This window comes from Triticum dicoccoides, chromosome 6B (assembly GCF_002162155.2).
Source record: "Triticum dicoccoides isolate Atlit2015 ecotype Zavitan chromosome 6B, WEW_v2.0, whole genome shotgun sequence".
Lineage (NCBI taxonomy): Eukaryota > Viridiplantae > Streptophyta > Magnoliopsida > Poales > Poaceae > Triticum > Triticum dicoccoides.
The window spans coordinates 649,310,660-649,337,132 of record NC_041391.1 but is presented as its reverse complement, the minus strand read 5'-3'; the positions used below and the strand labels follow the sequence as shown (position 1 = coordinate 649,337,132).

Sequence of the window (26,473 nt, the reverse complement as noted above, 5' to 3'; positions counted from 1 at the left end):
TACTCTCAAGCGGGGTAGATGCATGTAGAGGTTGATACGACAACTAAGAATTCGTGCTCCATAGTTCCATTAAAAGCAAGATTAACATAAGACGACCATAACCAGCACACCTAATATCCAGCTAGATCACGAACAGAGCATGAGACCACAAAAGAACACCCAAATCTACCAGACGTGCCACACTACTCTACTGTTAGAACAATCATGACGTTGATGAGGTACAGAAGTTCACTTGACTAAAGGGCTCGATCAGGCGATGGCCACCTGGAGGTACTTGGTCTTCTTATCGGGCGGCGGCTGCTTCTTCACGGTGATGGTGAGCATGCTGTTCTTGCAACGTGTGGCCATGGCGCCCGCATCCGTGTCCCGCGGAAGCCAGAACTTGCGTATGAACAACCTCGGCGATGTGTGGCGCTCCAGCCAGATATAGTGGCAGTCCCCCTCCTCCTCCAGCTTCCGCTTCCCGCTGGGGCCGCCGCCGCTGCCGTTGTTGGCGCTCTTTTTTGAAAAGCACGGGTTCATGGTTCGAATCTTCCCTGGCGCTCTTTTTTTAAAAGCGTTTATGGAAAATAAAACGTAAAATGGGCCGACCCAGCATAGATGTGTACTGTGCGCTCGTTTGCACGAAATAAATAAACGAGCGCTGAAGGTGCCGTTTAGGAATTGCCAGATCTTATTCCCTGTTGGTCGGCGGATGCGGACAAAATGTACATCCACTCCATGCTAATGGGTTGTACCATTAGTCTGTTTCAGTGTTTTTTCTGTCTATTTTCCATTTTTATATTTTTTTAAATCTGTAAACTTTTTAAATAAAGGGTGATTTTTTTAAGATCACGAATAATTTTAAATTCATGATTTTTGCAAAATCAAGAACAATTTTGAATTTCACATTTAAATGAAAACATATGTATTTTCGAACTTGTATATTTTTTAAATATGTGAACATTTAATGAACTTATAAATTGTTTTTAAACTTCATAAAAATGAATTTGCAGATATTTTTAACTTACGATTTTTTTTAAAAAAAATGAACAAGTTTTGAACTCACGAACATTTTTCGAACTTGTATGGTGGAACAGGCCAATCTGGTCTTTCACAATAAAGAGATAGACGGAACATACATTTTTTAATTAACCAACATTTTTTGAAATTCATGAACATTGTTCAAAATTCATGATTTTTTAATTTGATAGCACTTTTCAAATTGCAAACAGTTTTTGAATACAAGAAAAAAATTCGGACTCATGACCATGTTTCTGAAACATTTTTCAAATTCATGAACATTTTTTCAAATTCATGAATATTTTTCTAAATACAATTTTAGGTTTGAGAGCTTTTGGTAATCATATCGAGCTTCCTTAGATGATCAAATGTAATATACAAGTGATTAAATTTCGTAGTGTTTGTATTTTCAAATTCTATTTAATATATACTGGAGCCTTCCGCAACATTTTCTCCAGGGTTATTTCATTGATGCGGGATTGTAACCTAAGCACACTCACACTATACTTGCAAGCAACACTTCACGTTCTCTCGTCGACTTCACCACCTATAGATAGAGGTAAGAGCTTTGCACATCAATGCCGTATGGCTATCAAATGTCACCACACTTGTGCCGACAACAAGGAAGAGATGTCTACCAACATCAACTAGGGGATCGTGACAGCAGGAGACCACCTCTCCCCATTCTCCAAGGAGGGACCCAACCTACTGTCTACAGTGTCAGGTTGCACTAAACTACGCCTATAGTCTGGTCACTAGGACACACACCCACATACTTGACCAAGAGATCCTGATGCTTCCAAGTCCTATGATGTGAACAACATTGCAAAAGCAACTCCAAGTCCTAAGATGTGAACAATTTTGCAAAAGCAACTCCAAGTGGCAATGAAGCTCTGGACTCTACTCCTTGCTCGGCTCAGGTTTGAAGAATGACTAATAGCCATGTTCCATCTTTCTTCTCACGTTAAATAGAAGACCACTATTATCTCACCCTTGAATAGAAGTACTATCACATTTTCTCGGATTTGCTGTGAAGCAACAACCATGCTGCCTTTTATTGAGCAAAGAATGACAGTAGGAGAGGCTCCTTTTGACTTTATATTAAATAAGTATAGTGATTACAAAGGATTACATGCAGAGTTTACTCACATCCCACAAAGAAATGCACCACACATAAATGTGCCTATGCATTTAATCTTGTTGTTCTGCGCATTCTACTCCTGACATAAGGAGCACATGGGCATTCATGAAGTCTTGAGCTTCCTCATAATCGTTTTGAGTTTCTTTCAGTTATTACACTGAAGATTTCCTTTATTTTGGATTTCTTTACATCATGACACTTGAGAGAATAGAGAACAGAGTTAATTTGGTACATCGTTGAACTCATAGTCACAGAGAGGAGTTGACACATCATGCCTTCTAAAGTCCGAACCGTGTTGATTGCTGAACAAAACAAATATATCTTTCTATTTTCTGTTGCAATTACATGAAAACCTATGAATCGTGATACTGAATCTAGGCATGTGGCTACTTTTGATCAAGCAGAATCCAGGCATGCGGTTGCTTTCTATCAAGTGGGGAAGATACATGCAGAGATATGACAACTAACAATTTGCGCCATGTAGTTCAATTCATCACAAGATTCACCAAACACGACCACAAGTCCACAAGTACTCAACGAGCACACCTAATCTCAGGCCAAATCACGAATAGACCACACGGCCACAAGAGAACACCCCAATCTACCAGACTCGCCACACTACTCTACTACTTAGGATGGTGTGCGCCGTGTAAGAGCAAACCTTATAAGTGGTGCTATAGGCACCAAATAGGAATTGGCTTCAAAGGGAGCTCATATTGGACCACAAATCTTATTCCTTGCTGGTCGAGGGATACAGACGAAATGGGCACCCACGCCGTGCTAATGGGCCGTCCTGATAGTCTGTTTGGTGTTTACTTTTTTTCTTTTCCTTTTATCTTTTTCAAAATCACAAACTTTCTAAAACAATGTGATTTTTTGAAAATCACGAACAAAATTTTAAATCATGATTTTTTTTTAAAAAATCAGAAACAATTTAGAATTTCATAAACTAGAGCATTTTTAAATTCGTAATTTTTAAAAATATGTAAACATTTTATAAGTCACGATCAATTTTTGAAATTCAAAACATTTTTTTGAAATTTGCAAAGATTTTTAACTCGCAAACATTTTTTGAATTCGTGAATATTTGTTACAAAATTGAACAAGTTTCAGACTCACAAAATTTCTCGAATTCATAAACATTTTTTGAATTCATAAAAAATCACAAACATTTTTTGAATTTGGGATTTCTTAATTTGAGAACATTTTTGGATTCAAGAACATTTTGCAGACTCGCGGACAATTTTTGAATTATTTTTTCAGAGCTCTCGATAATCATATCGAGGTTCTTAGATGAACAAATGTAATATACGACATTCTCTCCGGTGCTATTTCATTGCAGAATCGTAACCTAACCGCAGTCACACTATACTTGCAAACGACATTTCACCTGTGGATAGAGCTAGGAGCTTTGGATATCATGCCATCTTTTAGAGGAAATGACTTCAAATGTCATCGCACCCACACCAACAATAAGGAGGAGGACATGTTTGCCAATAACAACTAGGGGATCGTGAGAGCAGGAGACCACCTATCCCAATACTCCAAAACAGACCCAACTTACTATGTGTGCCGTGTCACATGCTGCAAAGCAAAAAGCTGAGAGTATGCTAGTCTAGTTACTAGCACCCACCCACATACTTGACCAAGTGACCATGTCTGGCTGACCATCACTCAAGTTGATGCACACTTAAATCCCAATGCTTCCAAGTCCTAGGATATCGACAACATTGCAAAAGCAATTCCAACTAGGTGTAAAGCGCTCTGACTCTGCACCTTGCTCGGCTTATGTTTGAAGAATGACTAATGACCATGTTCCATCTTTCTTCTCGCGTCGAATAAAAGAACACTATTCTTTCACCCTTGAATAGCAGTACTGTCACATTAGCTCAGATCTGATGTGAAGCAACAACCATGTTGCTATTAACTTGGATCTGGTGTGAAGCATCAATGTTTCTATGCATTTAATCTTGCTGGTTTTGTGCATTACCCATGACATAAGGAGCACATGGGCATCCTTAATGTCTTGAGCTCCCTCGTAATCGCTTTGAGTTTGTTTCATTACATTGAAGATTCCCTTTCTTTTGGATTTCTTTAGATCATGACACTTGACATCTTTTCCTTGCCAACCGGTGGAACTTACAAAGAACAGAGGTAGTACCGAGTCACATACAAGACTTGAACGAAACCAAGTTCACATTCTATTTCTTGCCGAGATTACATGAAATGCGTATGAATCCTAATATTGAATCCAGGCATGAGGATACTTTTGATCAAGCAGGCAGCAAGATTCCTAGAAGACAACTAGAACTAGCAAACCTAATCTTGGGCCAGATCACAAACAGAGCATGCGACCACAAAAGAACACCCAAATCTACCAGACTCAACACACTACTCTGGTGCTACACTGATCACTGATGACAAGCGCTGATGCGGTAACAAAAGCTTGTGTGACTGAAGGGATCAATCAGGTAATGGAGACCTGGACATACTTGTTTTCCGATGGCGATTGCTTCTTGATGGTGACAGTGAGCATGCCGCTCTCGCAGCGTGCTGCCACGGTGCCCGCGTCCGCGTCCTCCGGCAACCAGATCATGCGCACAAATTACCGACCGCGGTGACGCGTGTCGCTCGAGCCGGATGTAGCGGCACCCACCCTCCTCCTCCTCCTCCCACTTCTGCTTCCCATTGGCGCTCTTCGTCACCAGCATGTTGTCGCCCTTCAGAGTCACCTGTTAAGGAAAATTGGTACATGCCCAAATTTTAGGTCATTGATGATGTAGAATCGAGATCGATCCGAGAAGAAATGGGGGGTGACCATGCCGTGGTGCGTGCTCGTAGCTGGATGTCATACTTGGAGAGCCTGAGGATATCTAAAAGGAAACCGTACTTGCCAGGGGTCTCCACAATATCCATTAGTATGCCGCAACCGCCACTCCAACATGCGTTTAACCGTGCCCTTGCCTGTGCTCCGCGTGGTGGTGGGCGTGGTCTTGGTGGTCGGCGTCCCCCGTTGCGAGGTGGTCGATCACCTCCGATAGGTGGACGAAGGTCGGCCTCGGCAGGGATGAACAACAGCTCAACTATTGCTTCTCCTTGTTCCTTGATTGGTTCCTCGCTGCGTGGGTGGGAACTGGTAGGGGACGGTGCGACTCAGACTTGGAAAGATCAATGGATTGGTAGATTCTTGAAAACCATCGCGTGTTGAAACCTTGCCCAACGAATATTTGACAAGAAAATTATTGCCGTACAAACAGGATGGGGTGAGAGTATGAAAAACTTAATTTCGCCTTCCAATAAGTAGGCATATCACATCCCGTGTCTTTTTTTTGGCGAGGAACATCATCCTATGTCTGTCCATACGCCCACCAACAAAATGGTTCCACCAAGCGTAAACACCGCCACACTGTACATGTTGTCTTCTTATTGCTTACGATGTGCCATTCTCAAGAAGGAGGACCGATGGCACCGCATTCGACCAGGCCACGACGGCAAGGAGGATCTAGCCAGTGACAACATGGGGCTCATGACAGCAGGATGCCACCTCTCCCACCAGCAGGGCTTCAACGTTTGGATCACGTTCCAAAGTATTCTAGTTCGATGAGCATCACATTGTTGCTAGTCCATCTTTAGCTAACCATCTTAGTGATGTTTATCTGTGTACAAACTTGAGTCAATGTGGTAATCAACCGTGATGGTTCCAACTCCTAGTATGTCGATGGGCTTGGACAGTGCAAAAGAATTCCTACTAAGTGTAAGTGCCTATAAATTACCTATGCAAGTCATCCTGAGCCCTACCCTCTACTCGTTGTTTTGCTCGGGTATAAAGAATGGCTTCTTTGTGAACAATGATATGTTCCATCTATCTTCTCATGTTTAAATAGGGGTGTTTTTTCTCACCTTTAAATTGCAGTACTATTATATTAGCTTCTGTGTGATGTGGCACAACAACCATTATGCCTCTATGTATCTATACCACTATATGTTAATATTGGTTGTTGGATGAAACTGGTTCAATGGCTGAGAAGTGGCAAATTCAAGTAATGTTGGATGTTGAATATTCTCTTCACTACACCAAATTCTGCGACATGTACTATCCGAAAGATTCCATGCTTGGACTTAAGCACAATTATAATCAAACCTCAAAGCAATGATATGATATTGTTCTAGACTCTTTCATAGTGTAATTATCCAACTTTTATCTTTTAAAAGGATTGACATTCATTTTGGTTTTATATTATGTTGGATATATGAACAAAACACTTATGTTTGTTCTAGACTATGATATTCTTAAATTTTCCCTACCTTTTACTTCCAAGGAATTACTATTTTATTTTATTTCTTGTTTTTATTCTGATTCAAAGCGATAGCATCATCTTCCAACGTTGTTATTGAATATTCTGTAGTTATAATTTGATTATCAATGGGATAAATCTACACCTTATTTCATGCATATGTGACTCAAATTTACATTTTTGCGTATTGTAATGTGGCATGTGGATATCTAGTTGCACTTACTCTCATGTGCAAGAAAGATGCAATTTGCTAGTCCTAATAATGGCATAAGGAGTACATGGCCATCTACAGTCCAGAGATCCCCTTGATCATTTATTGAAGTTTCTTTAGATGACCACTATTAAGATAGCCTTGCCTTTAACTTATTTAGGTGATAGCATTTAATATAGACTTTGCATCAGTTTCCTGAACAAAGGATGCAAGAGGTAGAAATGACACATGGAGGAGTTGTTACATCATGCCATTGGGGGGAGGGGGCTCTATTGGTTTAAATGCAAATTATATCGGTTAGTACAAATAAACATCTTGGATTTCCTTTGGTCTATGAGTTCCTGAAGCTAGTATTAGCGCTCACATCGCCACTGCATCAGAGGAGAGGTGTTTATCTAGAATGAAAATCGTGAAGAATGTTCAATGTAATCACATTAGTGATGATTTCATGAACCACTATATCATTTGCTTCTTGGAGAAAAGAGTTCTATATTCAACTCCACGTAAGGATGTGATAGATTACTTTCTAAAGATGAAAGATCATAGAGGTAAAAAAATAGAGAGGTAACTACTTTTGTAATCAGAGCTTATTTTGCTATGATATATTGGCAACTATGATTTCGTATTTGTGTGAGGTTAGAAAAAACATGTTAGACATGTTAGTTAATACGAGTTACACATTTTAGCCATATTTTATTGCTGCTTTTTAGGAGATACATTAGTGCTACTTGTTCATGTTGATATCAATGATCTTTTTTCCTGGCTTCGCCCCTCTGTACATCCACACATAATTGTTTTGATTTTATTTGTGCTTGCATTTTCTTGGCATCCTCACTGCAACACTTGGAGGAGTTGTGCTATACATACAACGATTCTAGTACAACATGTGTCTGATGCATTACCAGCATCATCCAACGACTATGTGTGTCCGTTTGATCCAAGTGTAGTACACAAGTTCACTACAAAATTTGCTCTATTTAGTGAAAAAAACTGGTGACAAAACAGGAAACGTCGCCTAAAATCATTTTCTGTGACGGTCCATCGTCACGAGGTGTTTTCCTCCTGGAGCAGTGCCCTCGACAACTTTGGCGTCGTTCTGGCCTGAATTTGGGCGACGGTATTGGGCGTCACTAGACATGTCCATTTTCAGGGACGGTTTGTAGTGAGATCCCGATGCTTCCAAATCCTAGGATGTGAAGCAAAAGCAACTTCAGATGGCTGTGAAGCAAAAGCAACTCTAAGTGGTTGTGGACTCTCTAGACTCTACTCCTTGCTCGGCCCAGCTTTGAAGAATGACTATTAGTTATGTTCCATTTTTCCTTCTCACGTTAAATAGACGCACACTCTTGTCTCACCCTTGAAAAGAAGTAATTATCACATTAACTCGGATCTATTGTGAACCAACAACCATGTTGCTATTAACTAGGGTCCGGTCTGAAGCATCAATGCTCCTATGCAAAAAAGGTGGGGTTGCTTCTATGCATTTAATCTTGTTATTATGTGCATTTTACTCCTAATATAAGGAGCACATGGGCATCCCTCATAATCATAATCGTTTTTGAGTTCTTTCAATTCACTTTTTTTGGACTTATTTAGGTCATGACACTTGAGAAGAGAGTTAATTTGATAGATCTTGGAACTCACGGAGAGGAGTTGACAGATCGTGCAGTCGTTGATTGCTGAAGAAGCAAAGTTCTCATTATGTTTTCCACTGAGATTATGTGAAGCACGTATGAATCCTGATACTGAATCCATGCACACGGCTGCATTAGATCAAGCTGGGAAGATACATGCAGAGGTAACTAACACCAATTCGTGCTTCATAGTTCCATTCACAACAAGATTCACGAAAGATGACCACAACCAACACACCTAACCGCTGGCCAGATCATGAACATAGTATGCGACCATAATAGAGCACCCAAATCTACCAGACCTGGCACACTACTCCTTCACTACTGCAGGATGCTGCTAACGCGACACTACGATCAGAGACCTTTCGAGAAACTGTGTGTGATGCAAAAATCACAAACGGTGGTGTCAGAGAACCGTAAAAAATGTCCAAAACGTTTGCGATGATGGATGCATCAAACACAGTTCAGATTTTAGTTGCATGTGCGATGAAGGGCATACGGCTGATCCAGCAGAACTGTTTGCGATGAGGAAGAACAACAGAAACAGGCAGCCATATCAATGTGTGTGTGTGATATACGACATACAATTCCCTCTGATGAACTGTGTGCTATTAGGGAATGCAACAGAAACGGTCAGCTTGATCAAGGTGTGTGTGATATACGGCATACGGTTCGCTCGGACAAACTGTTTTCGATTAGGCAAGAGAACAAAAACGGTTCATCTTAACAAGATGTGTGTGATATGCGGCATTTGCGATCAGCCAAAAGAACACAAACGATTCGTGTAACCCAGATGTGTGTGATATGCAGCAAATAGCCCACTCGGATGAACTGTTTGGGATGAGAAATTATAACACAGACGGTTACTATAATAAATTCGTGTGTGATTCTGTTCATACAAAAAACTTTAAAAACTGCAAACTAGTTGCTTGCGTTGGCTAGGAGTATCGCACACGACGCGTCTGCGAGTACTCGTGTGCGATGATAAGTAAGTTACACATAATGAACGACCACAAGGGTGATATGCTGATCATGGAGTCCGAGAAAACCGTCTTTGGAAGGACGCCGGCTCAGCTTTTTAGCCTATATTTTATTATAATTGTATGCATAAGTAGGTCGTGAGTGTTTTGTGCCTTGCCACATGTGGCATTTTGAATTATCCTTAATATGTAAGACAATTATTAACCCTTGTCATTGTAAATTAGCCTCAACGGCGAGCAGAGCGCATGCAGGAACACCATGATGAGCAACCACGTGGTCAATCTTCTGGCACCCCGTGGAAGACGCTACGGCGCATCCATAGGACACGATGGTGATATCATGACCGTGTGGGATAGTGGGCAGACACGTACATGTACATCCGAGAACAAGGGCCCACGTTTTGGGCTTCCAATGCGTGGCATACGGTTGATCCAAAAGAACTGTTTGCGATGAGACGGAACAACACAAACAGGGCATTGTGGGCCCAGAACCATCAATAAATTTTGACTTTGTTTCTCCTCACATTGCAGATTACAACGCAATAAGTAATTGCAAATCTGTTCACACAGATCAAACTAATATGTGTTCACACCGATCAAACTAATATATGTTCACTCTTAGCGCCGGGCTATAAAAACTGTCCACTCGAAAATTACTTCACAGTTCCTCTCCTCATTACCTACAGAACTGGTCTTTCCTGTCAAGTCGTTCCGCCATTACCGGTAGGAGGAGTTTAGGGTGAGCATATAACCAGGCAGCAAAGACCAAGGCTGCGGAAGCACTAGAGAGGTCCCGCCGCGAAGCGGCAGCCACATCAGAGATGTCTCGGTGCGTCGCGGAGCCCTCAAATGAGCTCTCACGGGCACGCGAGGGCTCTCACAAGCGCCCACGCTGCATCGGCGATCCCGACGAGCTGGCGTTGCTGAAGTCCTTGGCCGGCGACGACGACATTCTTGCTGGCCTCATTAAGCAGCAGGAGCTGGTCGATGGCTTGATGAAGTTGCTCGAGATCAGCGTGGCCTCGGTTGACAAGGCAACCGGCCTCATCGAGGAACTTATGGGTGACAATGCGAAGCTCCTCAAGGCGCTCACCAAGAAGGAGGAGGAGGCCGCCGGCTGGAAGATGCTGCATGAGCAGAGCAGTGCCTCGGGGATGACGCTGATAGCGGTCGTCGAGGAACTGATGGGTGACTTGAGGAAGATCTGGATCGAGCGCGAGCAGGAGGTGGAGGAATCTGTGGCTGCTTTCTAGCAAAGCCGTGAGGAAACGAGGAAGGAGCTGGAGGATGTCATCGCCCGACGATCCATCAAAAAGTAGATACAGTAGCGATGTAGATCATTGCCTACGTTTTCCTTCTTCTGTTGCCCCCGTGTCTTCCGAACTTTGCCGCATGTGGCATTTAAAATTATCTGAAATATGTAAGACAAATATTATCTACGCCATTGTAAATTTGTCGTCGTACTATCCGTTGCCATTTTATTTGTCGTTGTATTATCTGTTGCCCTATGTAGCAATTTAAATTAGGCCAAAATACGAGTTGAAAACACGAACAAAGCAAATGCTGCCATGGGATCACAACCAAACGCCCTCTGTCCACCCCTTAAAAAAACTCTGTCTAGGCGCTTTAATTAACCCATTAATGGTGAAGTTTTGAGCTGGGCGAGCGGCGGCTGGTGCATGGAGTTCAAAGAGCTCGTTTTCTGGTGAGCATGGGCGGCCTTGCTACTCGCACGTGTCCCGTCGAGCCTGCGAGGTGGACAGGATGCACGTGTCCCGTCGAGCCTACGCGGTGGACTGCTCGCACGCGTCCCATCGAGCCTGCACGGCGGACTTCTCAAACTCATCCCGTCTAATCAAACAGCTACACACACGCCACTAGGTATGGTTAAATATTGACACAGTTCATATAATACTACCGTTTGTGATATTAACGTGTCAGCTTATTGTTTCAAAAAGGACTTTATTGGCTACTAATGTGTGCGTCTCTTCTCAAACTGGACGATTTTTTTATCACGACATATATGTGCCATGTCATGAAACCATGCCAAGTTTCATATTTTTTGGGTGAGTTTTTGATTTACTAGGATTTAAAAACAGAGATCCTCAATGTTTTAGGACAACGACAAGTTTATAATTCCTTCCCATTCCTTAAATGAGACCTAAACATGCACTCAATGACACATGTACGACTTCCCACCCATTTTGTGCTTGTAGTTCTAATTTGAATTATGGACTACATTTAATGCATAGAAAATTTAATTAGTAATATATACAATGGCCAAACAAACCCTAAAAATGCACCCCAAGGACACATATACATTTTTTCTAGCCATTTTGGTGCACTGGAGCATGTATTTGTAGTTCGGATTTGAATTATGGACATTAAATGCCTAGAAAACTCAGTTAATGAATAAAAAGGGTCAAACAAACCCTGAATAATTTCAATGTTCAGCGCGAATCTCCCGTTGTTCCATACGTGTTGCGTGTAGAAAAAAATACGAGGCTAGAAGAGGGAGCGATTATCGTTTGGCCCACAAGGGGACACATTTCCCTATCGAAGCCACAATGGTTCTTGCAACAGGCTTCGGTTTGTAAGAGGTTTGTAATAAATCTTGGCCCAAATTGGCAATGTTTTTACCACGACATATATGTGCCATGACGTGACACCATGCCACATTTAATGACTTTCTGGTGAGTTTTGGATTTATGGGGATTTAAAAACCGAGATTCCAAATGTTTGAGGACGAGCCAAGATGCCAGTCAGGTTGTAATTCGTTCCCATTCCTTGCATGGGACCTAAACATGCACCCAAGGACACATGCATGTATAATTTTTCTAGCCATTTTGGTGAACTAGAGCATGTATTTGTACTTCAGATTTGAATTATGGACATTAAATGCCTAGGAAACTCAATTAGTGTATAAAAAGGCCAAACGAACCCTGAATAAGTTTAAATTTTAGCATGGACATCATGTAGTTCCATGTTGCATGTAGAAGAAAATACAAGGCGAAAAGAGGCCGTGATTACGTTTTGACAAGGGGAACATGTTTCCCTATCGGAACCATAAGGCTACTTGTTGAGAGAAGCTCCAGTTTGTAAGAGGTTTGTAATAAAGCTTGGCCCAAATTGCCAATGTTTTTACCACAACATATATGTGCCATGACGTGACACCATGCCACCTTTGATGACTTTCTGGTGAGTTTTGGATTTTATGGGGATTTAAAACCCGGGATTCCAAATGTTTGAGGACGAGCCAGGACGCCGGTATGGTTGTAATTCATTCTCATTCCTGGCATGTGATCTAATTAAACATGCACCCAAGGAAACATGCATGTACAATTTTTCTAGCCATTTTGGGAGCATGTATTTGTAGTTCAGATTTGAATTATGGACATTAAATGCCTAGGAAACTCAATTAGTGTAAAAAAGTCCAAACGAACACTAAATAAGTTTAAATTTCAGCATGGATATCATGTAGTTCCATGTTGCCAGTAGAAGAAAATACAAGGTGAAAAGAGGCCCTGATTACGTTCCGACAACAAGGGGAACACGTTTCCCTATCGAAACCACAAGGCTTCTTGTTGAGAGGAGCTCCAATTTGTAAGAGGTTCGTAATAAAGCTTGGCCCAAATTGGATAATGTTTTTACCACGACATATATGTGCCATGACGTGACACTATGCCTTCGAAAGAGATTGTCCATTTTGCACACGAAGTGCATCCAGTTTTTTCCTTAACCCTCTCGACTTTTTAGAACATGCTATGCGGGTGTAATGATGTTACCATGCCAACTTTCAACCTTTTCAGAGTTCATTTGAAGTGCTTTTCAATTTTAGGGTCTTTTAGCTCAAAAAAATCAGTAAATGCATGAAAAATACCAAATGAAGTCAGAAAGGGTTGAAAATTGATGATGTGGCTTTGAATGGCGCATTTTGAACACACAAAGAGTCTGGAGTTCAAATAAGTTGAAAAAAAATAAAATCCCTTTGTAACAGATGAGTTTTCGTTCGAAACCCTGATACTTCGAAAGAGATTGTCCGTTTTGCACACAAAATGCATCCAGTTTTTGCCGTAACCCTCTCAAGTTTTTAGAACATGCTATGTGGGTGAAACGATGATACCATGCCAACTTTCAACCTTTTCAGAGTTCATTTGAGGTTTGTAATAAAGCTTGGCCCAAATTGGACAATGTTTTTACCACGACATATATGCGCCATGACGTGACACTATGCCAACTTTCATGAATTTTTGGTGAGTTTAGGATTTACGGGGATGTAAAAACCGAGATTCTAAATGTTTTAGGACGAGCCAGGACGCCGGTACGGTTGTAATTCGTTCCCATTCCTGGCATAGGACCTAAACATGAACCCAAGGATACATGTATAATTTTTCTAGCCATTTTGGTGAACTGGAGCATGTTTTTGAAGTTCAGATTTGAATTATGGACATTAAATGCCTAGGAAACTCAATTCGTGTATAAAAAGGCCAAACGAAAGTCGTGTGCCTACCAAACCGTGGCCAATGCCGCCTGCGATCTGAGTCATGCGTTTGATGGGCCAGAATCCAAATCCCACGGATCGTACATCTGCACCGTTGGATGCTCCCAGATCGAACGACAACCCTCAGCCCTTTCGATAGAACATGTAGTACATGGGTAAGCATTGTGCGCATGCGTCGTGCTAGCTCACGCTTTCTTCTCTTGTACGTTTTCTAAACAGGCTACCGTTTCCCGCCACTCCTCTCATTGGTTTCCCGCCTCTTCTCCCATCGGTTTCCCTCTATCAGTGTCAGTGCTCATTGAAGGCTAGGCGGTGACACACCAGCCATCGCACACAGCTTCTAAAAGAACAAATGTGCGCGAGCAAAATGGTGCACGTACTGGCTTAACCGTGTGCGATGCAAGTGCGCTGTAAAACCAAAACCACCACGACTGCGCAAGCGCGAGCAAATGGTGGAGGTACTAGTTTAACCGTGTGCGATGCAAGTGTGTTGTAAAATCACCACGACCGCGCAAGTGCGAGAAAAATGGTTCAGGTACTGGCTTAACCGTGTGCGATGCAAGTGCGCTGTAAAATCACCACGACTGCGCAAGCGCGAGTAAAATGGTGCAGGTACTAGCTTAACCGTGTGTGATGCAAGTGCGCTGTAAAATCACCACGACAGCCCAAGCTAAAGGTGGACGAGTTTATTTAGAAATTAGGACGAACCGTGTGCGATAGACTAGCTAGCTAGAAATATAAAAAGAAACTACCCGCCTTGAGCATTGCAAAAATCGGCAGTTCCGCCACTTTTTGTTATTATCATACACGCATATTCTTATTGGACCTTGCACGATCTTGGGCACTCCTGCCCCGCATCAATTCCTTTACCCAAATTTTAGTAGCCAACGTACTTCAACCGTCGCCCACACTCCTCCACCACCGGACCTTATAGTAAAATTGCTGTAGCCGAGGCATTTGAACCATCGCCCTCCCTCGTTCACCACCATCTCCGCCCACCATTACTAAAATTTTCAGTAGCCGTGGTGTATCCGCAAACACCACAAACCCCCCACCACCACCACAGTCTCCCCACCCGCCCCCTCCCCCCTGGAACCCTAGCTCGCAGCTACCGCCGGCGCTGCCGCCAACCCATGCCGGTCCGCCCGTTCCTCCTAGCTTAGATAATAAAGTTTAGGTTACCCAACGATGCCTTGTTTATATGTATTTTGTATTAGTTTGGTTGCAGTGAGCATTTGTCCAGTTATCAAGCGGATGCCTTGTTTATTTGTATGGTTGTTAGGTTGCTTTTTTAGCATTTGTCCAGTTTTCAAGCAGATGCCTTGTTTATCTGTATTTGCTTGTTATGTTGGTCGCAGTGAGCATTTGTCCAGTTTTCAAGCATATGCCCCGTTTATCTTTATTTTCTTGTTAGGTTGGTTCCAGTGAGACTCTGTCCAGTTTTCAATGGCTATATTTGGTTGTTATACTGATCATTTATGCCTTGTTTATTTCAGTCATTCACAATGTGTTGTTCATTATGTGCAAGTCGGAACTGTGCCGCTCGACTGCATCAATACCAGTTTGAACGGCTATATTTGGTTCCAGTTATGCCAGGTGTAGTTAACACATCCCCTTTATTTTAGTTTTACACATTTATCCAGTGATGTTTAAGAATTACCTACGTTCTATTCATTTTCAACAATACCAGTTTGAATTGCAATATTTGATGGCTGTTAAGCCTGCTGTCGGTAACATTGCCTTCCATTTTATATATGCTTTAACAGCATGCTGAAACCAACACATTCAAGCTATCATTTGGGGATTATATTGTTTACCTTTGCTATATTTGTTTGATGTTGAGGTTGTCGTACTTATCATGCCTTTCCACTACTTATGCAGGACAACAACAGGAGTGGCCACCATTTTCCTCCGAGGTTAGCTTCATCCCTCGACTTATACTCCCCCGTTGTTCCATAATGTAGTGCACATAGATCCAGGCCTGGACACTGTTAGCTTCTAATATTGACTTGTTGCTTGTAGGTACATATGCCCTTGCAAGGATCCACGCATCGATCCTTTTTGCGTATGGGGCAATGAGATATTCATGAACAAGCATCAAATGAGGAAACTGATAAGGATTATTAGCAAAAGATATGAATGGTGGCAAGTAAATTATTTGTTTATGCTCTATCCAACACAACAGTGAGCTGTAGGATGGTAACTACAAACTCTGCAGCCTTCTCTTTTTACTGCCCATAATGAGTTGTTAGACAACAATGTCTGAATCTTTTTCGTTCATAGTGGCTCCCGAAGTAGTTCACTCCAGATTACCTCGCAAAGTACATGATTGGTGGACACACAATGAAGGTTAAAACATTTCATCCAGACTATAATGAGCATCGACAAGTCGTAATGAAGACAGAAGGATGGATGGGAAGCCATCACAAGGGGTTGGCCTAGAGTCGTGCGGACATTACGCATGGAGGAGGGCACAATATGGGCATTCCGCTTCAGCTTCTCCAGCAACTAGAATGTCTTTCGCCTCTCTCTTTACAGTCTTTAGTACAACTTTGGTTCATCATTCTTTACTTGGTGCTTCTGTAGTTCTTCAGTATATGTACCTGTGCATCGAATTATGCATTCGAGGTTGAACCTATATTTGTAATAAACCTGGTTGGATATGAAATAAGTGATTGCCTACTTTCAAATTCAAAAAGGTGATTTTTAAATTAGGGATTAACTAGGGATTAATTAGGGATTAAATAGAGATTACACGGCACACGGTTTGCAAAAGCGAAATGTCTGCGATAGACATGGAGATCAGACACGTTTCTAGGATCCACTACGTGTGCGATCAATCTCCACCCCGCACACGATTAGCCAAGAAAAAACGCGTGCGATCAATCTCCACTGCACACACGATCAGCCAAGAAAAAATGTGTGCGATTAACAACAACATCGCACATAGTTCTTTCTTATTAAATGTTTGTGATGTCACCTTACCACACACGCTTCGAAATTATTGACTGTTTGTGATGTTCTTACTAAAGGAAACATATTCCTTAGATGAACTGTGTGGAATGTACATACGAACAGAAACGTTTAGCGGGGGCTGACTGTGTGGGATTGATGTCTACTACACAACCTTCTTCTTGTAGACGTTGTTGGGCCTGCAAGTGCACATGTTTGTAGGACAGTAGCAAATTTCCCTCAAGTGGATGACCTAAGGTTTATCAATCCATAGGAGGCGTAGAATGAAGATGGTCTCTCTCAAACAACCCTACAACCAAATAACAAAGAGTCTCTTATGTCCCCAACACACCCGATACAATGGTAAATTGTATAGGTGCACTAGTTCGGCGAAGAGATGGTGATACAAGTGCAAAATAGATAGTAGATAAAGGTATTTGTAATATGAAATTATAAAAACAGCAAGGTAACAAGTGGTAAAAGTGAGCGTAAACGGTATTGCAATGATAGGAAACAAGGCATAGGGTTCATACTTTCACTAGTGCAAGTTCTCTCAACAATAATAACATAGATAGATCATATAACAATCCCTCAACATGCAACAAAGAGTCACTCCAAAGCCACTAATAGCGGAGAACAAATGTAGAGATTATGGTAGGGTACGAAACCACCTCAAAGTTATTTTTTCGGATCAATCTATTAAAGAGTTCGTACTAGAATAACACCTTAAGACACAAATCGACCAAAACCCTAATGTCACCTAGATACTCCATTGTCACCTCAAATATCCGTGGGCATGATTATACGATATGCATCACACAATCTCAGATTCGTCCAACCAACACAAAGTACTTCAAAGAGTGCCCCAAAGTTTCTACCGGAAAGTCAAGAACGTGTGCCAACCCCTATTCATAGGTTCATGGGCGGAACCCGCAAGTTGGTCACCAAAACATACATCAAGAGGCACATGATATCCCATTGTCACCACAGATAAGCACGGCAAAACATACATCAAGTGTTCTCATAAAAGACTCAATCCGATAAGATAACTTCAAAGGGGAAACTCAATTCATCACAAGAGAGTAGAGGGGGAGAAACATCATAAGATCCAACTACAATAGCAAAGCTCAGGATACATCAAGATCGTGCCATAGAGGGAACATGAGAGAGAGAGAGATCAAACACATAGCTACTGGTACATACCCTCAGCCCCGAGGGTGAACTACTCCCTCCTCGTCATGGAGAGCGCCGGGATGATGAAGCTGGCCACCGGTGATGGGATCCCCCTCCATGAGAGGGAACACTAGAACGGACTCCCGAGAGGTTTTTGGTAACTACAGAAGCTTGCGGCGGCAGAACTCCCGAATCATCTTGATATTCGATGTTTTTAGGGTACGGGGGAATATATAGGCGAAAGAAGTTGGTCGGGAGGTGCTCGAGGGGTCCACGAGACAGGGGGCCGTGCCCTGTGTGTGTGTGTGGGGGGGGGCACCCCCTATCTCCTGGGCTCCTCGAGGGTCTTCTGACTTGATCTCCAAGCCTCCAGGATGATATTCTTCCAAAAAATCACGATGCCGAAGGTTTCATTCCGTTTGGACTCCGTTTGATATTCCTTTTCTTCGAAATACTGAAACAGGCAATAAAACAGCAATATGGGCTGGGCCTCCAATTAATAGGTTAGTCCCAAAAGTAATATAAAAGTGTATAATAAAGCCCATAATCATTCAAAACAGGTAATATAATAGCATGAATGCTTCATAAATTATAGATACGTTGGAGACGTATCAGGGATGTACTTACGATCGGAAATGATTTCGCCTGTATAATTGTATTTTTAGCACTACTGTATGTATAACTGTATTTGCTCGCTCGCCGGTCGCACACGACCTCATTTTGCCGAGCGTGTGTGCGAGGAGGGCATATCCCCGATAGTTTATGGGTCGTGTGGGAAGGACCCCCCTATCGCCCACACTAACTTGGCGACGGTTCCAAATGTCATCACGAAAAGGGGTTTAAAACTGTTTGTATAGCACCGACGCATACCAGTGCTTGCTAACATTATTATAGCTCAAGAGATCACTCACTCTTTTGCTATTAGATCCTGGAAGAACCAAGTTTTTAGGCTTAAGATTGATCTTGCGAAAGCTTTTGATCGTCTTGAGTGGGATTTTTTGGTCAGGGAGCTAACTCGTAAAGGTTTAAATAGGCATATCATTAATTTGATATATGTTTACATGTCTTATCCTGTCTTCTTTGTAATCATTAATGGCCAAACTTTTTAGAAATTCAGGAATACCAGAGATGTCAGACAGGGTTGTTCTTCATCCCCATATATTTCTGTGCTTGCTATTAATGAGCTTTGTTTGTCTCTTAGTGAGGCTATGTCATCTAACATTTTGTAAGGTATCTCACTTGGACCAAATTGCCCCTGTCCATTTCTTGATTTTTCCAGATGAACTTCTAGTTTGTGGACAAGCAACTCATCAGGAAGATCCTACTATGGTTCAGATTCTTCATCATTTATGCACCTTGTCAAGTCAAACTCCTAATTGGAATAAATTTGCTATCCTTTTTAGCGCAAATGTTCAACCTGTAGTCATGTCACATATTAAAGCCATTTTTCCGGTTCCAGATATGACTAATGACTTCAATTATTTGGGTCATCCTCTTATTTTTCCTGCTAAAAACAGAACTTCTGCTTACAACTTCGTGCTTCTGAAATGCCTAAGCTACCCTCCTACAAAGCGGACATGCTTTCTCATGCTGCTAGGCTGGAACCTTTACAATATGTCTTCTCTGCGATCCCGGTTTACCTATGTCTAGCATTTTTTTAACAAAAGAAATCATTGCAAAACTAATTGTTGTAATTAGAAATTTCTGGTGGACAGGCATTAAAAAGGATAGTTCTTCTAGAAGCCTTTGTCTGAGAGATTGGAAGGATATTTGTAATTCCAAACAAGAGGGATGCTTGGGTATTAGAAGTCTCCAAGCCATGAATCAGGGCCTTATCCTTTCTATTGCCCGGAGAATTGGTGCCTCTCCTGACTCTAATCTTCATCTCATTCTGAAGTCCAAATAGTTTTCCGATTCTTCTCTCTGGAATGCTGCTTCTAACTTGTCTAAATATGCTTTTTGGACTTCCATTCTCAAATTGCTCCCTAAGCTTAAAGCCCATTCTCTCTTCCAAATCACTCAAGGGAATATTTCTCTTTGGAGCGCACCTTGTTGTTCTGCTTGGTAAGAGGTCTATAACCATCTCATCATCCAACCCTGTGGTTTCATTTATCCTACCAAGATTAATGATCTTTGGATTCCGGGTACTAAATGTTGGAATAATGATTTGATTAACACTCTTTTTCTAGAACCCACAACCTCTACCATCGTTAGCACATCGATTATTAATGATGATACTCCCAATCTTCTTTGTTGGGGTCTCACACCCAATGGCATATGTAATTCTAAAAGTGCTTCTAAGCTTTGTGATACATCCATTTTGCACCATGCTTATATATATATATTGCACTATGGGCTATTATTACACGTTATATCACAATACTTATGCCTATTCTCTCTTATTTTATAAGGTTTACATGAAGAGGGAGAATGCTGGCAGCTGGAATTCTGGACTGGAAAAGGAGCAACTATTAGAGACCAATTCAGCACAACTCTAAAAGTCCTGAAATTTCACAGAGAATATCTTTGGAATATATAAAATATATTGGGCAAAGAAAGAACCAGAGGGGGACACCTACCATCCACGAGGGTGGAGGGCGCACCCTCTAGTCTTGTGGGCCCCCTGGAAGGCCCCTGATGCCCATCTTCTGTTATATGGTGTGTTTTGACTTGGAAAAATTTTTAGAAGGAAGCTTTCGGGATGAAGCGCCGCCGTCTTGAGGCGGAACTTGGGCAGAACCAATCTAGGGCTCCGGCGAAGCTGTTCTGTGATACGTCTCCAATGTATCCATAATTTTTGATTGTTCCATGCTATTATATTATCAGTTTTGGATGTTTTATATGCATTATTATGCTATTTTATATTATTTTTGGGACTAACTTATTAACCTAGAGCCCAGTGCCAGTTTCTGTTTTTTTGCCCGTTTTAGAGTTTCGCAAAAAAAGGAATACCAAACGGAGTCCAAATGGAATGAAACTTCCGCGATGATCTTTCTTGGACCAGAAGCAAACCAGGAGACTTGGAGATGAAGTCAGAGACTCAACGAGGCAGCCACGAGGGTGGAGGGCGCGCCCAGGGGGTAGGGTGCTCCCCCTACCTCGTGGGCCCCTCAGAGCTCTCCTGGCCTAGTTCCTTCGCCTATATATATGCTCTTATACCCCAAAAACATCAGGGGGAGCCACGAAAACACTTTTCCACCGCCACAACCTTCTGTACCCATGAGATCCCATCTAGGGGCCTTTTCTGGCGTCCTGCCGGAGGGGGATTTGATCATGGAGGGCTTCTACATCAACACCATTACCCTTTCGATGAAGCATGAGTAGTTTACCACAGATCTACGGGTCCATAGCTAGTAGCTACATGGCTTCTTCTCTCTCTTTGATTCTCAATACCTTGTTCTCCTCGATGTTCTTGGAGATCTATTTGATGTAATATTCTTTTGCAGTGTGTTTGCCGAGATCCAATGAATTGTGGATTTATGATCAGATTATCTATGAATATTATTTGAGTCTTCTCTGAATTCTTATATGCATGATTTGATATCTTTGCAAGTCTCTTCGAATTATTGGTTTAGTTTGGCCTACTAGATTGGTTTTCCCTGCAATGGCAGAAGTGCTTAGCTTTGGGCTCAATCTTGCGGTGTCCTTTCCCAGTGACAGTAGGGGCAGCAAGGCATGTATTGTATTATTGCCACCAAGGATAAAAAGATGGGGTTTTCATCATATTGGTTGACTTAATTCCTCTACATCATGTCATCTTACTTAATGTGTCACTCTATTCTTCATGAACTTAATACTCTAGATGCAGGCAAGAGTCGGTCGATGTGTAGAGTAATAGTAGTAGATGCAGAATAGTTTCGATCTACTTGACACGGACGTGATGCCTATATTCATGATCATTGCCTTAGATATCTTCATAATTATGCGCTCTTCTATCAATTGCTCGGTAGTAATTTTTTTACCCACTGTAATATTTGCTATCTCGAGAGAAGCCACTAGTGAAACCTATGCCCCCCGGGTCTATTTTACATCATATTAGTTTCCCGTCAACTTGCCAATTTCTGTCGCCGTTCCTTTAATTTGTAGTCTTTTACTTTCCGTTCTATAAACCAAAAATACCAAAAATATTTACTTTACCATTTATCTATCTCTATCAGATCTCACTTTTGCAAGTAACCGTGAAGGGATTGACAACCCCTTTATCGGGTTGGGTGCAAGTTTGTTGATTGTTTGTGCAGGTATTCGGTGACTTGTACATTGTCTCCTACTTGATTGATACCTTGGTTCTCAAACTAAGGGAAATACTTACTCTACTTTGCTGCATCACCCTTTCCTCTTCAAGGGAAAAAGCAACGCAAGCTCAAGAGGTAGCATTCTGCCGGGGAAACTTCCCTTGTGAGGGGAAAATCACCACCATCATCATCACCATCGATCCTCTCATCGAGAGGGGGTCAATCTCCATCCACATCTTCACCAACACCATCTCCTCTCAAACCCTAGTTCATCTATTGTATCCGATATTTGTCTCAGAACCTCAGATTGGTACATGTGGGTTGCTAGTAGTGTTGATTCCTCCTTGTAGTTGATGCTAGTTGGTTTACTCGATGGAAGATCATATGTTCAGATCCTTAATGATAATTAATACTCCTCTGATTATGAACATGAATATGCTTTGCGAGTAGTTACGTTTGTTCCTGAGGACATGGGAGCAGTCTTGTTATAAGTAATCATGTGAATTTGGTATTCATTCGATATTTTGATGAGATGTATGTTGTCTTTCCTCTAGTGGTGTTATGTGAACATCGAATACATGCCACTTCACCATGATTTGGGCCTAGCAGGAGGCATTGGGAAGTAATAAGTAAATGATGGGTTGCTAGAGTGACAGAAGCTTAAACCCTAGTTTATGCGTTGCTTCGTAAGGGGCTGATTTGGATCCATATGCTTCATGCTATGGTTAAGTTTACCTTAATTCTTCTTTCATAGTTGTGGATGCTTGTGAGAGGGGTTAATAATAAGTGGGAGGCTTGTCCAAGAAAGGGAAGCACCCAAGCACGGGTCCACCCAAATATCAAATTATCAAAGTAATTAATGTGAATCATATGAGCATGATGAAAACTAACTTGAGAATAATTCCCATGTGTCCTCGGGAGCGCTTTGCTTTATATAAGAGTTCATCTAGGATTGTCCTTTGGTACAAAAAGGATTGGTCCACCTTGCTTCACCTTATTTATTCTTGTTACTTGTTACCTGTTACGAATTATCTTATCACAAAACTACCTATTACCGATAATTTCAGTGCTTGCAGAGAATACCTTGCTGAAAACCGCTTGTCATTTCCTTCTGCTCCTTGTTGGGTTCGACACTCTTACTTATCGAAAGGGACTATGATAGATCCCCTATACTCGTGGGACATCAAGACTCTTTTCTGGCATTGTTGCCGGGGAGTGAAGTGCCTTTGGTAAGTGGAATTTGGTAAGGAAACATGTATATATCATGCTGAAATTTACTGTCCCTTGTTACTATGGAAAATGATCCTTTGAGGGGCTTGTTCGGGGTATATTCACCTCAACTGGAAGAGCAAAGAGTTGCTCCTCAACCTATTGCACCTACTAAAAATACTTATTATGAAATTCCATTGGGTATGATAGAGAAACTGCTAGCTAATCCTTATGCGGGACATGGAACATTACATCCCGATATGTACCTAATCTATGTGGATGAAGTTTGTGGGTTATTTAAGCTTGCAGGTATGCCCGAGGATGTTGTCAAGAAAGAAGGTATTCCATTTATATTTGAAGGGAAATGCATTGACATGGTTTAGGCTATGTGATGATATTGGATCATGGAACTACAACCGATTGAAACTAGAATTTCATCAGAAGTTTTATCCTATGCATTTGGTTCATCATGATCGGAATTATATATATAATTCTTGGCCTCGTGAAGGAGAAAGTATCACTCAAGTTTGGGGGAGGCTTATGTCAATGTTATATTCATGCCCCAATCATGAGCACTCAAGAGAAATTATTATTCAAAAATTTTATGCTTGGCTTTCTCGTAATGATAGATCCATGCTCGATACTTCTTGTACTGGTTATTTTATGAAGAAGACTATTGAATTCAAATGGGATTTATTGGAGAGAATTAAACACAACTTTGAAGATTGGGGACTCGGCGAAGTTAAGGAGTCGGGTATAAACCTTAAGTTTGATTGTTTTAAATCTTTTATGGATACCGATGCTTTTCATGATTTTAGCACTAAATATGGACTTGACTATGAGATATGAGCTTCTTTCTGTGAATCATTTGCTACTCATGTTGATCTCTCTAAGGATAAGTGGTTTAAATATCATCCTCCCATTGAAGTTAAAGTAGTAGAACCTATTAAAGTTGAAAAAGAAACTATTACTTATAATGTTGATCATATTGTTCCTACTGCTTATATTGAGAAACCACCTTTCCCTGTTAGAATAAAGGATCATGCTAAAGCTTCAACTATGGTTCGTAAGAGTTATACTAGAATACCTACACCCCTGAGCAAATTAAAGTTGAACCTAGTATTGCTATGGTTAAAGATCTCTTGGTTGATAATATTGATGGGCATGTTATTTATTTCTATGATGAAGTTGCTAGAATTGCTAAACCCGATACTAAAGATAAACATGGACCTATTGTTGGCATGCCTGTTGTTTCTGTTAAAATAGGAGATCATTGTTATCATGGCTTATGTTATGTGGGTGCTAGTGTGAGTGCAATACGTTATACCTTATACCTTATACCAAGAAATTATGAATGATATTGCACCTGCTAAGATAGAAGATATTGATGTTACTATTAAGCTTGCCAATAGAGATACTATATCACCAATTGGGATTGTTAGAGATGTTGAAGTCTTGTTCTTGTTCTTGGTTCCCCACAAGATGATTTTTGTCCCATTATATTTGGTAGACCTTTCTTGAACACTGTTAATTCTAAGATAGACTACGAGAAAGATATTGTTACTGTCAGTTTAGGGGGTATGTCTCATGATTTTAATTTCTCCAAATTTCGCGGACAACCCCATGATAAAGAATTGCCTAGTAAGGATGAAATTATTGGTCTTGCTTCTATTGTCGTGCCTCCTACTGATCCTTTAGAACAATATTTACTAGACCATGAAAATGATATGTTTAAGAATGAAAGAAAGGAAATAGATGTAATATTCTTTAATCAAGGACCTATTTTGAAACACAATTTGTCTATTGAAATCCTCGGGGATCCTCCTCCACCCAAGGGTGATCCCGTCTTTGAGCTTAAACAATTACCTGATATTTTAAAATATGGTTATCATGATGAAAACAAGATATATCATGTTATTATTAGTGCTAACCTTTCAGAGCATGAAGAAAATAAATTATTGAAAACTCTGAAGAAGAACAGTGCCGCTATTGGATGTACTCTTGATGATCTTAAGGGCATTAGTCCCACTGTATGTCAACACAAAATTAATTTGGAGCCTGATGCTAAACCAGTTGTTGATCACCAACGACGGTTAAATCCTAAAATTAAAGAAGTGGTAAGAAATGAAATACTAAAGCTTCTGGAGGCAGGTATAATTTATCCTATTGCTGATAGTAAGCGGGTAAGTCACGTTCATTGTGTCCCTAAGAAAACTACTAGGGAAAAGCCTAGCAGCAGCGCGGGTTTTGGGCCTATTAGTAGCGCGGGGGCCGGCACTACTAATAAGGCGCTACAGCTAACGTATAGCAGTAGCGCGGGTGCCACCCGCGCTACTACTACCAGCACGGGTTTTTTTTGAATTTTTTCGAAAAAATATTTCGATTTTTCCCCTAATTTTCAAATTTCTGAATTATTTTAACCTCAAATCTCTAATCACCCCTCATCGCTGCTCAATTTAATCTCTAATCACCCCTCATCATTCCAAATCATCTAACTTCCCGGACGGTCACCCATCCTCTCACTACTCCAGCCTGAGCACGCTTAACTTCCGGGTTCTATTCTCCCTCGTTTCCAAGTCTGCACTTGTTGTTTTCCTGACAATAGTAAGATGTCAATCCTATTAACCTCAGGAATTTAGCTTGAGCATGAAGTCACACATTTCACTATTTGAGTTTGAAACTATTGTTCTAAAAAATTAGTTTCTTGAATAATTAGTTTGACCACAGTTTGGCCATAGTTCGACCAGATTTGACCAAAATTCAAAAAAAAACTAAAATAATTATTTAGTAACACTAATATTCTAGAATAATTAGTTTGACCATTGTTTGACCACACAGTTTGAAATTTTTTCGATTTTTTCCACTCTAGATCTTAAAAGCCCCGTAACTTTTTTTCTGTTTGGTTTTTGAGGATTTTGAAAATGTTTAACGGGGTTCCCCCAGTTAAATTTGGATGTAACTTTTCGAGTAGATTTGCAAATTTTTTCATCCGAGTTAGTATGCAAAAGTTATGCCCATTTTTACAAATTCTCGAGAGATTTTGCAAATAAAGTCGAAATTCATATTTGCAAATTTTCCCAACAACTAGACCACATATCACATGGGAAACGTATTTTCATTTATTTTTTTGACATTTTCATCAT

At 41.1% G+C, this 26,473-nt stretch overlaps 1 pseudogene; it reads right to left on the bottom strand.

The window, feature by feature from the left end:
- Nucleotides 1-249: 249 nt before the first annotated feature.
- Nucleotides 250-26,473, bottom strand: part of LOC119321390 — a 94,950-nt pseudogene continuing 68,726 nt past the window's right edge.